Genomic DNA, 17,418 nt, shown 5'->3' on the forward strand with positions numbered 1-17,418 from the left:
ACAGCTAACAGATACAGAAAAACACCGCTGTGCTCCGGAACAGGAAGTGATACAATACCGCAGTGAGAGCCAACCACCAGTAGAGGCAAGCAACAACATGGATTTATATGGAAGAAACGAAACATATGCAGTGAAACAAAGTTATTTAACAACTAATTGATGACTAAATTAGTTGACAACTATTTTAATAATCGATTAGTTGTTTCAGCACTACTAAACACCTCCTCTTTCTGTCAGATCCCGTTTGGGATGTGTGTGCATGTGTGTGAGTGCATGTGTGTGTGTGTGTGAGGGGGGGGAGTGTCGCCTGTGCGCCTGGACTAAACCATTGTACAACTGTGCAGAGATCAGAGATCTTTCAATATTATTGTTAGAGCAGAATTATGTTTTGCAACATTTATACATTCATTCTAATTATATTACTTTACAACATGAATTGTATGGACATTAATAACATGCAACACAAAAATGTATTTAATGCCAGTTTTTTGTGGGCCCCCCAAGCTCTGGGCCCTGGGTACATAGTACCCTTTACCCCCCAGTCTGACGCCCCTGGCTACCCTTACCTAGTTTAGCCCACAAGCCAATGAGATTTACTGGGTTGTGGCCATTGCAGTGCACAAGCAACTACTTGGACCCATAGGTAAGAGTTCAGCAAACAGTGACGACTAGTGTTCATCCAACAGACATGGCTGACTTTAAAAGCAGAAGTACTACCTCTACTACTAAACCCTTACACCCCAAACACTATCGCACGTTGTGCAGCATACATGTTCTACAGCATACATGCACGCACACTTTTTTAAAACATATAGAATCCTTCTAGAAAGCATGAAAATACTGCCTTAAGTTAATTTTAAACCCCTCCTAGTCCAATGCATAATATGTTGTTAGGATTGTGGTTTTTGTCATGTGTTTACTTTGTGCTTGGGTTTTGTATTACTGCTTTGTCTTGTCTGTCACTTGGGTGCTTGGTGGTGGGCGGTTCTCTTTCTGTTTTCCACGCCCTGTTCTGGAGCTTTCCTGCACACCTGTTTCCTATTACTTGCTCATCACACCCTCTATTTAAGCCTCTCATTTCTCTCACTTCCCCACTAGGTTGTTACTCTTTACGCTTTTGCCTCCAGCCCTGTTCATTGTGTATTTCTTGGCCTGTGTTTTTTTTTTTTTTTTGGGTTCCTTGCTGTGTTTTGACGATCACCTACTTGTTTTTTGGACCACACCTTAGTCTTATGATTCTGCTGCTGATTTTGGACTGGCTGTTTATGTACCGAACCCTGCTTGTCAACCTAGTAAAACCTTTTGACTGAATCCTTCTAGTGTCTGAGCTTAGCATTTGTGTCCAGTCTTTTTGTACCACTGGTTCTGATATATCTAACAGGTACACTAAAATAACCCATTTTTTTTATTAGTATATAAAATGCATATTTCTACTTACCAGCTTAAAAAAGGGTACCATCTTGAAAACTGTACTGGCTAACAGCTTTTTTGCACAATGTAGGCCAAGAAGTACCATTGTGCCAAATTTGGTGCTCGTATTATAGAATACAAAATTTTAGTATATTAAATATTTGTATGATATAAATATTTATCTGCTGCACTATATGGAAATATTTTCAGGAAAGTTTTTTTTAAGGTGGGCAAAGAACAAGTAACCCATAAAATTTTGGTGTACAGAAAATCTGATATATATATATATATATATATATATATATATATATATATATATATATATATATATATATGAATTTGTTTTCCTCAACATCCATCCATCCATTTTCTTTACCCACTGCAATAAAACCAAACATAAAAGTGATATTTTTTTAAAGCTTGCAAGTAAAAGCTCTAATTAATTTATCACCACCATGACATAAAGATACTAAACCATTTTGCTAATGGAACCAACCAGTTTAGGTTTGTGGTAAAAGAGACACTTTACTAATTGCTGCTACACAACAAGCTGCATCACTGTGTAAATAGAAGCCATTTGCAATCCATTTGCAAATAGGGCAAGGTGTTACGAAATAATGGTGCTGAATAAACATGAGTTCTGGCTGGGGAAAAAAAGGGCATTAATCAAACATGAGCACGAACAAATTAAAATATTCCAGCTGGATGAATCTCCTTAACCTATTTTTTTAAACAGAAAGGGGGGCAACCATTGAAACAAAAATGCAAAAAGTACAATATATTAAACATAGTTTCTTATCTTGGACTTGACTTAATTTATTCCATCCCTTGTGTATTTTAAACATTTTATTTATTCTCATACATGTTATCTAATATAAGGAAAAAGTAATGCTTCTTCACACTGAAATTGCAAAATAAAGTACCAGTATTTTAAAAACTAGTACTTTTATTTTTGCAATACCCAATGGCCATATTTTAATGGCCTCGGGAAAAATTGATATAATTTAATCTGACAATACAGACAAATCTCTACGTGATCAAAATGAAAGAAAACTATAAAAACAACAAAAAACAAAAACCAAGAGTTATATGCAACCAGAAAGCATTTGCAGTGCTTCACTTTTTCCACATTTTTATGTTACAGCCTAATTCAGAAATGGATGAAATTCATTTTTCCCCCTCAAAATTATACACAGATTACGCACAATGACAATATAAAAAAAGTTGTTTTCTTTGATTTTTGCAAATTTATTCAAAATATAAAGCTATGAAATCAAGGGAAAAGGCGTTAAGTCAGGGACGTGACCAAGAACCTGACGGTCACTCTGTCAGAGCCCCAGCATTCCTCTGGAGAGAGGAGAACCTTCCAGAAGGAAGCCACTCCTTAGTAAAAGACACATAGTAGCCCACCTGGAGTTTGGCAAAAGGCAGCTGAAGGACTCTCAGACCATGAGAAACAAAATTCTCTGGTCTGATGAGACAAAGATTGAACTCTTTGGTGTGAATGCAGAGCTTCCTGGTTTGGAGGAAACCAGGGACCATCCCTACAGTGAAGCATGGTGGTGGCAGCATCATGCTGTGGCACACCCGGGCATTCTATGGCCCGTAGGCCGTATCCGGCCCTTTGGCTGACTTGGACCGGCCTACAAATATCTGGAAATTAAAGAATAAATTCAGGGTTCTCCCCAGACAATGGAACAAAGGTGCCACACCATTATACTGCAATCTAGCGCCGGGATAGTGTAGTGTCATCTCATGATGTTTTAGCGGGAGACTTGGTGGGAATCAGCGCGCAAACCAGCTTTTGCAGGAAATTTCACATAAACAACTTCAACTCTTTATTTTATCCTGTTTACATCCAGATGACACAAACCATGACAAAATGCAAGTGTTACACAAAGCCAGATGATCAGAGGACAATCTTTGCATTTTTTTGTTTCGTCTTGTTGGACCACAGCCAGTGCGGGTCACAGCAATCGCCGTTCTGTCTGAGGAAGAGACACACTGGCGCCGAGCGTCACGGGTGCAGGTGCACAGCCGACTCCATCAACGCTGTCTGTTGTGGGATTGATCTGCTCAGAGCCTGAGAAAGATGCTGCAGCCTCTGTGACAGTGAACAGGGAGGCTTTTATGAAGAAAACGGCAGAACGGAATTCGAAATTATTCAGCTTCCAAGACACAATTTGAGATTTTGGGGCTGGATAGCGGCATGCATTATTTCCATTCTTCTATGTTTTAAAAGAAGTCGCCCTGAAATCAGAACATTTCCGAATGTTCCCGACAGCTCTTCTTAGAGGAAAACATCTCAGCGTGCACTTGAATGCTGCTAACGTTAAAAACGGAACCACAGATTAATTACAAAGTTTACATAAGTGTTATGATGACTCATTTTTTAAGTGATAACTTTGATGCAATCACGGTAAAACCAATCGCTTTTCACTGTGCAAAAACTTAGTGTGCGTGCACACTGCACGAGTGCGGTGTGCGCTGCTCCGTTACAGAACAGTCTCACGTCAAGACAGCCTCTCAAAGTAAAATAAAATAAACCCTACCAGCTCCACTGAGAAGAAGGAAAAAAAAAAAACACCCAAGCTGTCATCCACCTGTGATTTCCAAAGTCCGCTCCACCAAAAAAAACAGCATTATGGAGACATTCCGTGTGGACGCTCCCTGCAGGGCTAAAATAGTGTCCAGCAGCGTCAACTCACGTTAGAATCCAAAATCCGACAGACTCTGAAAAAATGAAGAGTTTTGGGGTGAAGTGTGTCGCCTCCTGTCTCTCTGTACAGCCTCTGTAAATCCAAACCTTCACTTTCGAATGAAAGCTCAGAAGCTTCGTTATCGGATGAAGCAGTGTTCGTTTCTTCACTGTCTGTCAGCCATCAGGATGTTTCTGCTTTTCATAAAATGTACATCACACGCTGAAAAATGCTGACAAATGCTGAGTAATAAGACGTTTTCCAGAAATGCAACTGCTGACTCAGGAAGGAAAGATGGACCTTTTTTGTTTTTCTATTTTTATTTTTTGATGATATACAGTAGTGTTCAGAATAATAGTAGTGCTATGTGACTAAAAAGATTAATCCAGGTTTTGAGTATATTTCTTATTGTTACATGGGAAACAAGGTACCAGTAGATTCAGTAGATGTTTCACAAATCCAACAAGACCAAGCATTCATGATATGCACACTCTTAAGGCTATGAAATTGGGCTATTAGTAAAAAAAAAAGTAGAAAAGGGGGTGTTCACAATAATAGTAGCATCTGCTATTGACGCTACAAACTCAAAACTATTATGTTCAAACTGCTTTTTTTGGCAATCCTGTGAATCACTAAACTAGTATTTAGTTGTATAACCACAGTCTTCACATCTGTGAGGCATTAATTTTGTTGGTTTGGAACCAAGATTTTGCTCATTTGCTAGTGTGCTTGGGGTCATTGTCTTGTTGAAACACCCATTTCAAGGGCATGTCCTCTTCAGCATATAAGGCAGCATGACCGCTTCAAGTATTTTGACATATCCAAACTGATCCATGATACCTGGTATGTGATATATAGGCCCAACACCATAGTAGGAATAACATGCCCATATCATGATGCTTGCCCACCATGCTTCACTGTCTTCACTGTGAACGGTGGCTTGAATTCAGAGTTTGGGGGTTGTCTCACAAACTGTCTGTGACCCTTGGACCCAAAAAGAACAATTTTACTCTCATCAGTCCACAAAATATTCCTCCATTTCTCTTTAGGCCAGTTGATGTGTTCTTTGGCAAATTGTAACCTCTTCTGCACATCTTTTATTTAACAGAGGGACTTTGCAGGGGATTCTTGCAAATAAATTAGCTTCACACAGGTGTCTTCTAACTGTCACAGCAATTACAGGTAACTCCAGACTGTCTTTGATCATCCTGGAGCTGATCAATGGGTGAGCCTTTGCCATTCTGGTTATTCTTCTATCCATTTTGATGGTTGTTTTCTGTTTTCTTCCACGCGTCTCTGTTTTTTTTTTTTTTTTTGTCCATTTTAAAGCATTGGAGATCATTGTAGATGAACAGCCTATGATTTTTTGCACCTGCGTATAGGTTTTCCCCTCTCCAATCAACTTTTTAATCACACTACGCTGTTCTTCTGAACAATGTCTTGAACGTCCCATTTTTCTCAGGCTTTCAAAGAGAAAAGCATGTTCAACAGGTGCTGGCTTCATCCTTAAATAGGGGACACCTGATTCACACCTGTTTGTTCCACAAAATTGACAAACTCACTGATTGAATGTCACACTACTATTATTGTGGATTTATCTTTTTAGTCACATAGCACTACTATTATTCTGAACACTACTGTAGATGGGTGTCCAAATCTGAATCACAAGGACAAGGTGAGATTTTCACACTGTGAATTGAATGCCCCCATCCAACCTGATGGAGCTTAAGAGGTGCTGCAAAGAGGAATGGACAAAACCGCACAAAGATATGTGCACCAAGCTTGTGGCATCATATTCAAGAAGACTTGAGGCTGCATTTGCTGCCAAAGGTGCATCAACAAAGTACTGAACAAAGGGTGTGAATACTTATGCACACGTGATTTCTTCATATTATTTTTTTAATCAGTTTGAAAAAAATGCTAATTTTTTTCATGTTGTCATTATGGGGTGTTCTCAGTAGAGTTTTGAGAGAAAAAAATGTATTTCCTCCATTTTGGAATAAGGCTGTAACATAACAAAATGTGGCCAAAGTGAAGTGCTGTGAATACTTTCCCGATGCACTGTATACCAAAGGGGCCCATTACTTATACAGCCTTTCATCTTGGCTTTTATATTTTTAATTAATTTATATTGAGCTGTGCAGATTTGCTTTGAATTTAAGGAAGAATATTTTAGAAATTTTATCTTGAGAAGCTTGATTTACTTCTTGAATTTGAAAAGTCATAAACCAATAAAAATGTGTGAAATATCAATGAGCCCAGTACTTTTGCAAAAATTCCCAAACAACTTTTTTATGTTGTCATTATGGGGTGTTGGGAGTAGAATTTTGAAGGGGGGGGGGGGGGGTGAACTTACTCAATTTTAAAATAAGACTGTAACATCCTGTCCATCCATCCATTGTCATGCTGAAGAATTGTATTTTTTTTCCAGGAGAAACCTGTTTCTTATGTGCATGGAGCTTTTGCAAACTCAGTCGGAGCTGACAGTCTTGCCGTAAATTCTGTGAGGACTATGAAATCAAAATTAAATTTATTCATTTATATAGCGCCAATTCACAATGAAATCGTCTCAAGGTGCTTCACACAACATAAAACAACAACAAAAAACTGAATCAAAAATTTAAAACACAATAAAAAGACGACCATAAAAGAATACAAGAATAAAAACACATCATAAAACTAATGATAAAACAGGGAAAACAAATGAGTCTTTAAACGTGACTTAAAAGTCTCCACATTATCAGACTGCCAAATGTGTGCCGGGAGATCGTTCCACAGAGCTGGAGCACGGTAGGAGAAAGGTCTGTGACCGGCAGACTTTTTATTCACCCTGGGAACACACAGAAGTCCTGCACCCTGAGAACGCAGGGCCCGAGCTGGTACATAGGGGCTTACCAGGTAAGCCAGATATGGAGGTGCAAGTCCATGAACAATTTTATAAACTAATAACAGTACTTTAAAATCTGATCTTGCAGCAACTGGAAGCCAGTGCAGGGATGCCAAAATGGGCGTAATGTGGTCAAACTTTCTGCTTTGTGTCAAAAGTCTGGCAGCAGCATTTTGAACCAATTGAAGACCCCTAATCCTGGACTGCGGTAAGTCAGAAAATAGAACATTACAATAGTCCAATCTAGAAGACACAAATGGATGAATCAAAGTCTCAGCATCAGCCATAGATAGGATGGGACGAATCTTCGCTATATTTCACAAATGGAAGAAAGCAGTCCTCGTAATGTCTCTAATGTGGAGATCAAAGGACAATGTAGGATCAAAAATTACTCCAAGGTTCCCCACTTTATCCGTATGATGTATAACACATGAACCTAAGTGCTAGCTGATCAAATTGATGCCGATACCTCGCTGGACCAAGAACCATAACTTCAGTCTTATCAGAATTTAAAAGTACGAAGTTACTAGACATCCAACTGCTTACTGATACAAGGCAATCTTCCAAAGATTTTATGTGAATGAGATTACCAGCAGTTATTGGCATGTACAAAAAAAGTGTCATCAGCATAGCAATGAAAGGGAATCCCAAAGCGCCGCAGTATATTCCCAAGGGGTGCTACATAAAGGGAAAAAAGCAGGGGGCCTAAAACGGATCCCTGCAGAACCCCAAACTTCATGTCCCTACGATCAGAAGAGGTGCCATTACACAATACACAGTAAGAACGACTGGACAGGTATGACATCAACCATGCAAGAGCAGTTCCAGTAATCCCAAAGTGATTCTCCAGCCTACTGAGTAAAATATGATGATCCACAGTATCAAACGCAGCACTAACTGGACTAGACTATGGCATTGCATCCACCCTTGATGCTGTGCGTCTGTGGCTGTTGTGGGGCACCCGCTGTGGACCTGGTCATGCAGACTCATCATGGCTGGATTTTCACTCTTCAGACTCCTTGCCCACCTCCTGACTGTGCTGACATCCACACAGGCATCTTCATAAAAAACACACATCCATCTCTGAATGTACAAACCCTCTGCAGTGAAGAATTCAGAAACAGTACATTGTTTCAAACACATGTCAATGTATGTCGTCATTTTTTACCCACTACTGTGTGCATATGTTACATCGAAAGAGACTGAAACTGCAGGCGAAAAAGTGTTTGGTGTAGTGATAATAAATAAAGGCTTATTCTCGTATTATTTCACTTTGATATCTTGCATTATTGTTGAAATAATCAAGAAGGTAGAAAATTTCAGTCGACCCTTGTATTTTCACTTTCTGATTAAAGAGCACAAATTTTAGAATTATTATATAAAGCAGAAAGATTTTTATTTCATTCATATAATTCAGAATTGGTGTCAAAACAGTAAAAGTTGTCAAATCTACATATGTGATTTTTTTCCTGGTACTTCTAATCTGAGTGTCACTTAAAGGTCATTCTGAGGTTATTTCTGGATAATGTGTTCAAGCTATGACTGCAGCAGTTTTTGTAATGAGTTTTGTCTTTCCTCTTTTTTTTTAATTATCCAGCACTACAATCATGTTTTGTCACTATTGTTGTTGCTAAGAGACCAGCATGTGACGAGCAAGAGCTCAGACGGTGTAAATCATGAGATGATGGTGTCACTTTGCACAGATTTGTTTTTTATGTGTCCTGGATCCTTTCTGTAGACAACTTCTTTATTTTATTTTATTTTTTTAACATATGTAAAATAAATAAATAAAAATCTGATCTTACTGTCATGCAACACAAAGTATACTGTGTTGGCTGTTCACTGGCACAATGAGTCAGGCAGCCCATCAAGGTCAACTGAGTGGATGTGAGAGCCGTCTAACTGAGGCGGTGCTGTGCAGAACTCACTCACTATGGAGCCTAAAATTACCCATCAGAAAGGAAAGTCACGAAGGCCTTTTCAGAGGAGAGACAAATTTGTGCAACATGTACCATACCCCCCGGTGCAATTATTGCATATGATATGGAAGCTGGTTAATTCAACCTGGCATCATATTCTGTATTCACCTGGAGCCCAAAAACTGCCTGGGATTAATCCAGAATTATTAGCAGTTTTGGCGAGCTCAAACTGAGAAGCACAAAGCTTTGAACAAAACAGCTAATGAGTGACATTATGTTTGGTTATTAGGTTTAGGATTTTAAATATTTTTCTTATTGTGTATAAAACAAATACACCAAAAGCAGTTTTCCCCTACAGCGTTAAATATGTCCCACGATGTGTGAGCAAAAAGTGACTGCATGCATTTATTTTCCACTTAAAGCTACAGTGTGTAGTATTTAGTATCATCTAGTGGTGATGCTGTGTACTGCATTATGTCACCGGTCATGATTTTATTTCCCCTTCACATTTTTGATTCTTTCATGACAGGGTTTGCAGTTTCTTGAAGTTGGCTTCAAAACCCAGTTACTCCCCATAGACCCTCATGTTAAATTTCACAACTTCACAGCATAAATTAACATCCCAGACAGCAAATAGATCCGGGCCGGATGTAGTCCAACATCTGGTACCAATCCTGAAAACAGATCCGGTCCAGACAGTTTTTGCACCCTAGCCCAGATCCGGCACGGCTCCGCTTCACAGTTCTGGAACAGATCCGGACCACATCTGAACAGGATCCACAAAAGACCAACCGTTTACAGACCATGTGGGGCAGATGTGGACCGCATCACAGCACCGTGGCAGGAACAAGTTTTACAGGGGTAAGTTCCGTGGATCCAAGGAAACTGATTTGTATCTATAACACACAGATCAGTGTCCCTGGACTTATAAAACTTGTTGTAAAGAAACAAACTGCTTTGCAATAAGCATTTAAAAAAGCCTCAGTAACAATCACGATTACAGAGTACAGAGTTTACAACTGCTAATGGATAGTTTCTACCGAGTGCAGATAAAATTGCTTATCGTTATGCCCCATGTTCCTGCCACAGTGCTGTGATGAGGACCACATCTGTCCCAGATGTGTGCCAGATATGGTCTGTAAATGGTTGGTGTTTTGCAGATCCAGTTCAGATCTGGTCCGGATCTGTTCCAGAACTGTAAAGTGGAGCCGTGCCGGATCTGGGCCAGGGTGCAAAAACTGTCTGGACCGGATCTGTTTTCAGGATTGGTACCAGATGTTGGACTACATCCGGCCAGGATCTATTTGCTGTCTGGGATGTTTACAGTGTGGAACAAAAAACGGTTTTGGTCTCAATAGCTAGTTTTCTCATTCATGACTACTGTACAGGGGTTTTATATATATATATATAAAACTTAAACTAATCTGTTAGAGATATTTTTAAGTCCAAAGAATTATTAATTATATGGGGGTGTGGTTGCATTGAGTGACAGTGTGTCAGTTCAAGGGCCCCGCTACCAATTGCCACTAGATTTTGTGGACACAACTATTTGTACTTTTTGAGCGTTTGAATACAAATGCCTGAGATAATAGAATAGAACTTGTGGACACAATGAAACTTCATTTTAGCAGCATCTCTTCAGCACCAAATCATCAAGAAAGACAGCATACCATGAAGACAACATATCATAAAAAAGGACAACATATCACATTCAACCAAGCAGGACTAAAAACAACATATATATATATATATATATACACAACAGATGCTAAATATGTATAACATACTGTGCTGGTAATCGTACTAACAAATCATCTAAGAATTCTGTTTTCTAGTATTATTGGTGAGTGACAGTTTAGTAGTATTTAATCTGTATGGTAACGCCGGTCCCGCCATTTAGCGGGTATCTATATCTTATATGTATTAGCTACAGTGACAGTGTCTCAGTTACAGAGACAATATGCCAGACTTGGTTTTTAATACCTGCACCCAAGACACCCAGTCTGTTAAAAAATGTTAATCATTCATCCAAATTTGTCATGTTAGCCGGGTAACTTTGAGAAATGTGTGTGTGTGTGTGTGTGTGTGTTCTGGCTTATCGATCCTGCTCAGGCTCTACATCTTAATCCATTTATGGGTTGGCCACTACTTATGTGGAGTTGGGTACTAAGACGTGCCATATAGATTCACTCCATTTGACCTACAAACCAGCTTTTCAGTAAGCCTATGGATAAAATCATGGAAGGTTTATACAGTGTGTGTACAGTCTATGGCACTTCCATTGTGTTGTGGATCTTTGCAACAATCTTGCATTTTTTGCATGTGTTGTGTGAATTTGCAGGAGTCACATCATCAAATGAAATTAGTGCATGTGATGTAGGATGTTTTTATGTGCTCTCTCTGTTTGCAAATATTTGGTCAGTTTGCAAGATATTTTTGATGCAACTGCTCATCAAGAATTGATGCAGATGCTTATTTTATATTTCTGTTTTCTGCATTTGCTTCTGTTGTCTTAATCTGGAGGTATTGTGGCCTCCATCAGCCATCATAGGGAAGGACTCAGAGGCGGCTTGGTTGCTAGGATTGTTTTAATAGGAACGTCTGCCTTAAAGGCAAAATCCTTTTTTAGAAGAGCAGTGGAGCTTGGTATCTATCTTTAAATATTTGAAACACTGTAGTTTTCTGCAGTTAATCTCAGTCGGAAGACCCAGGACACGCTGGAGGGACTACGTCTCTTGGTTGGCTTGGGAATGCCTTGGGGTTCCCCCGGAGGAGCTGGGGGAGGTGTGTGTGGATCGGGAGGTCTGGGCGGCTTTGCTTGAGCTGCTGCCCCCGCGACCCGACTCCAGATAAAGAGGAAGAAAATGGATGGATGGATGGATGGATGGATGGGTGGATAGTCCACTGTAGCCTGGCACAGAACATACAGCCGTTCTAATTTGTTACAATCCTGTCAGAACCCTAAAAGTTGTTGGTGTTCAGACTATTTCTCTAGTGGATGTTCATGTTTCGGGCGCCCTCCTGCAGTCCTGTTTGGTACGTTTCCTTCAAATTTGGCACATGGCTTTTCCTGTGTTGCTAATGCATACAAATTTTTGTCACAACACTAACACAGCAGAAAATTTTATTGGGATTCAAAGGTACCCCACATTTTTCTATGTTGGTTCAATGGATCGCCTCTAAATTTGCCAATTCACCCTGATCTCCTAATATGTAAATATGCAAAATGCGTCTTGAAGAGGAAAAAAAAAACATACATAAGGTGCACCAAAGTACAAGTTGCACTTTTTTCCGTATGTGGAACTCACTTTTATCTCAGGTTATCCCCGGGGCATATTTAACACCAGACAGAAACTCAGTGTAGCGCATGTGCACACCACAGAGTGTGCTATTACTTAACATAAGGACTTTTAATTTCTAAAATTAAGTAAGATGGACCAAAAAAAAGTGTACTTGACAACATACTGGATGATTTGTGGAGCAGATGAACACAGATTGCTCACCCACAGAGTTGGAATCACTACAATAAAAATGTGAGTCCATCTGATTAATTTTTTTTAATCAGCTCTTGATATTTTTGTGCTTTTTTTTTTTTTGCTTTCTTTCATAACTGGAGTTCCTTTTGTTTTAGTGCATTGATTCCTGGGACAAAAGTACAGTCTTTTGGAGTCTCCCGTTTTACACTTGGGGTCGCCACAGCAGATCTGCAATTGTGGGCACAGTTCTGCTAATTAGTGAAGCTAACTTTTTTGTTAGTGGATTAGCTTTTCAGCTAACTTCAAAAGTCATCAGTGGACCAATTAGCATCCACTAAATTTAGTTCTAGTTCTAGTAAGAGTGAAATATATTTGTAAACCCTAAAATTATAATTATTGGTTCCGGTTTGCTACATATTTTGCAGCAGTCAGGCAGCTGAGAGGAGTTGAGCTCAACTCTACCTTTACAGCATACAGTGGTCAAAGGAAAACAAGTTTGACTTATGGTTTTGATTTATAAATCAAATTAATCCGGATGGAATAACTACATTGTCAACTCTGTCATTTGTACAAAGTGAAAATATAACATGTATCGTTTAATTTTAAAATAATGCACTAATTCTGAAGTTTTGAACACTAAGACACACAGATGTCCAAAGAGATTATGAGTAAACTGAGCCTCCGCTCACACTGATTGGTTGATTCATTCATTCCATGTAAAAACCAACACAAGTTACTGTAACGTGTGTGTTGGTGTCTACAAATAAATGTGCTTTTGTAAAATGTCATTTTTTTCATTTGTAAAAAAAAAAAAGCATTTGCAAAACCGAAAAGTCTATTTGGTAAGTTGTGATTCAGGTCAACAACCATGTGATATAACCGGGTGCCATTCCCACTGCCATCCAATAGATGGGTCAAAATGCATGAAACACTGCCAGCTGCAGCTTCCGATCATTTTTTTTTTTTTTGTGGTTTATCGGTTTAGCATTATAAAGATAAATTTTCAGTTAGCTGATTAACGGTTATCAAAGCTAACTTTTTGGTTAGCTGTGCCTACCACCGCAGATCTGGTATGGAGCTGTGTGTTTATGTGGGACAAGTTTTGCATTACTGGAAAAGCTCTATATAAACAGCAATTATTATTTTTATTATTATTGTGATGATGAGTAAACTTTAAATTGACTGTAAGGATGCATATGGGGTCACATGTGAGGGCATTTGTGGATTCCAATTATTTTCCATGAACAAGGAATTCCCAGTAAGTGTGGGTCATAAGCTCGCTTTGATTAATTCCATCATCTGTATGCATTTGCCTGTCTATATGTGGTCCTGTGATAGACTGGCATCCTGTCCATGGTGGACCATGCCTCACGCCAAATGACTGCAGGAATAAGCTCCAGCCTACCTCACCCCCTGCAACCCTTAATTGAAGTGGGTATAGAAAATGAATTATATATATATATATATATATATATATATATATATATATATATATATATATATATATATAAAGTATTGCCAAATTATAAGTGACAGGACCCCCAAGACTAGTTAAAAAAAAAAAAACAGCAACTGCTGCTTATGATCTGAAAAATGTGGTAATAGATGATTAGACATTTTAAAAGGTGAATTTCCATTAACATGCATGCATATAACAATATATGTATTGACTCTGTGTGTGTGCGTGCCAGTCGACCTAATGTGAATGCATATTGTTTTTACAGTGTGCTACATCGTGTGAATTGCTCCTCCTTGTGTTTTACTTTTCTCCCTTAGTCAAAGCTGCCACATCTATTAATTAGTTAAATTCCACTCTTGATGTACTCCCTAAATTTAGGCCTACTCACTGGCATGTATGGTATATAAAATTTAAACGAACAACATTCTACAAATAAGCTGCTGAATAACTGACATTCATTTCGTTTTGCACTGCCCCTGTGCTTTAATGTATGAGTGCCATGGCTTGCAGCCAGTTTTCTATTTATACCTTAAGAAAAAAAAAACCTGCAAGTGAGAAACTGACTCCTTATCTGTGGGGTAGTTCAGCAGACTGGGTACTGCATGTACAGAACTTTTAGTGCTCAGACTTCTAACTCATCTTAAAGTTACATGCACTCCATCCCCCCATGAAACGGCTTTACTATCTGACTGTCATCCAGAGGTGGGCAAGACTACAGAGCTCCAGCACTGTGTGGGCTTGTCTCCAGTAAATAGCATCTGATGAAGTGATGGTTTGGAGTTTAAATCTGGGCACTGTTTGACCTTCCGATGCCCATCCGTGTTGTAGCCAAGGCATGCTTTACGGTCTTCAAATGATCCTTTCATGTAGTTTCCTGATGTTCCTTTCTTGAAGAAGGTTCCATCAGACAAGTGCAATGCCTTACTTCAGTCCAATCAGTGGAGTGTGCGGGGGGGGTTAATTATACTTCTTTCTCTGTGCACAAGGGTCAGCACAATATTTGCCATTTCTCAGAGTCGGCGCTCGGACAGTACACGAATATGTCTTGTATTTTTAATGAAAATGTGTAAACAGCGCTTTGGGCTTCCTGATGCAAGAATGTGTAAGGCTCATAATACAAAGAAGGCTGCATGTAAACGAGTCCGCCACACTGTTTATTGCGTTTTTATGTGATCAGAGGCACTTGTTTGTTTGTTTTTTCTTTAGGCAGGATTATTGAAGATGCTTTCAGGCGATCTGCACAAATACCACATTATGGGGGTGGCATTTTGATCCATTTTCTCAAATAGTTTTCAACTGATTTGCATGGAACTTTACAAACTAATAAAACTGTGTCACGTGAAAGAATCCATTAAAGTACAGAGTTGATTGGATTCTGGATTATTTATTTTTCTTCACTTTATGTATCAGAATGGATCGTTTTTGACGTTTGTCAACTGAAAGTTTGTGCAGAACCATGAAGTCCAAGTTTGGCATATGAACTATTGAGCATGTGCATGGAAATAATAAAGATGTAAAAGATAGACATAAAAAAAACAAAAGAACTAATCAAAGATGCTGGAAAAAAAAAGAAAATCATAAGCAATTGACAATGAAGTGCTACCCAATAAACAAACAAAATAATTGGTTGAACTAACTTGTGACTTGATAAGAATATCAGATTGATCTGCTCATTATTCATTGATTTTGTTCTGATGTAAAAAAAAAAAAGAACAAACTCTTCTGAAGAAAGGTGAAGAAGAGATCAGTTGGTTACAGGGTCTTTTCTTATCTGGCATCTTTTATAATGAACCAAAATTGTATTTTATTGTTTGTTTTATCAATTTTACTTTAATTGCTGCTACTTATAACAAATTCTCTTGTATTTTTGTATTGCTTTTTGTTTATTTTTTACTTTGTTTTGGTTGCCAGAATGGCTGGATGCAATCTTTTTGTAGTTTCTTTCTTGCGAAGTGCCTTGAGACAATCTGGTAGCAACGTCATAGATCACATGGGGGCTTCTCCCAGAGACGCAGCAATTGCCGATCTGTGTAAAGAGGTAACGTGACGTCCGCTGGCTGCTCGCTCGAACAGAATAAATCAAGATGGCCGAAAATGCTATGAAACAGCATATATATCTATAGAAATCTATGTTTCTCAAATATTTTGCACAGAAAGTCATGGGTTCACATCACACCTGGGGCCTTTCTGTGTGGAGTTTGCACGTTTGCTCCGTGTTTGCCTGGGTTCCCCCCCCCCAAGATGCTCCGGCTTCCTCCCCCAGCCAAAGACATGCAGGTTAAGTGGATTGGTAACTTTAAATTGGCCGTAGGTGTGTGTATGCGGGTGTGAATTGTATTTGTCTGTCTATATGTGGCCCTATGATAGAGTCTACCCTATGACTGCTGGGATAGGGAGTAAGGGGGTATAAAAAATAGATGGATGGAAATGTTTTGTACAACTTAGCAAGAAATAAACACTTCTAAATCTAAAAACACTGTTTTTGTATCTCACACCTCTGAAGTGATTTACAAGACATCTTACGGATGTTAGCATGCAAGTGAGACAGATCAAAGGTAATATCAAATCCATGGCATTTGAAGGAAAAGACAATATTAACCATGGAATTCCACCCAGATAAATATATCCTCTTCATTAAAATGAGCTGTAATTTTGAAACGTGTTACATACCTAAACCTATATTATAATGCTTGAATGTTGTAGATTTTGTTAAATTTAAATAGCTGTACTGCTTTAAATTGAATTGAATCGCTCTCTTTTTTATATATATCTGAAATGGTCTGTTACTTTATTGAATGTCCTGCTTCCTTCTTTCTTTGAAACATTTAACTTTTTGAAATTAACATTTGCAGATTTTAATTATGGTTTACTGGCGTACTAATCAACAAAAATACATTTCTACAGAAATACCAATCATCTGAAGCACTTTTGTAAAGTACTGCACACACACACATACATACATACACACACACACACACACACACACATATATATATATATATATATATATATATATATATATATATATATATATATATATATATATATATATATATATATATATGAAATAGAGGAAATACAGTAATGTGAAATGCAGACTGTTCAGGCAGTGTTTATCTCTACTTTTCAAATAAATGCTGACTTTCTCTTGTCAAGCATCAACTGATTTATTCACATTTTCAATGAAGCACCTTGAACACTTTGAAACGTTTGCTGTCGCCCATTACTTGATAGTAACAATTTATCTGTGCAAATCCATTTAGTTGTTAGAAATGTCTAAACAGTGAATAAATGTCTGACTGGATGTGAGATAACAGGAACTAACCTGTAAATCAAAGTTTTCCCCTTTCTGAGAATCACCTGACAGTAAAAATTAAACTCTAATTTTCCAAAACAGCCACCCCTGACCATTTCAAAGACCTTTGGCGTTTGGGAAACCATCTCGGTTAATTAACTTATCTGAACGCATAAAACCGGAGGACGCCGCACGGGTTTTTTTCCCCCTCCAGTGTAAAAACGGACCCTAAGCTGTCTTTATAGAATGCACGCCCGTGCGTGAGAGTGGCTG

The 17,418-nt window shown here is 38.5% G+C and overlaps 1 long non-coding RNA gene across 1 annotated transcript; it reads right to left on the reverse strand.

Annotated features, from left to right (window-relative positions):
- Positions 1-561: 561 nt before the first annotated feature.
- LOC117528072 lies at positions 562-16,843 on the reverse strand. The gene is made up of 3 exons (XR_004565666.1): positions 16,831-16,843; positions 1,358-1,365; positions 562-775 (listed from the first exon to the last, which is right to left on the reverse strand). It is a non-coding gene; the product is annotated as an uncharacterized LOC117528072 (long non-coding RNA).
- Between the last annotated feature and the right edge of the window lie 575 nt (positions 16,844-17,418).

The sequence above is a fragment of the Thalassophryne amazonica genome, chromosome 16 (assembly GCF_902500255.1).
Source record: "Thalassophryne amazonica chromosome 16, fThaAma1.1, whole genome shotgun sequence".
Taxonomy (NCBI): Eukaryota; Metazoa; Chordata; class Actinopteri; order Batrachoidiformes; family Batrachoididae; genus Thalassophryne; species Thalassophryne amazonica.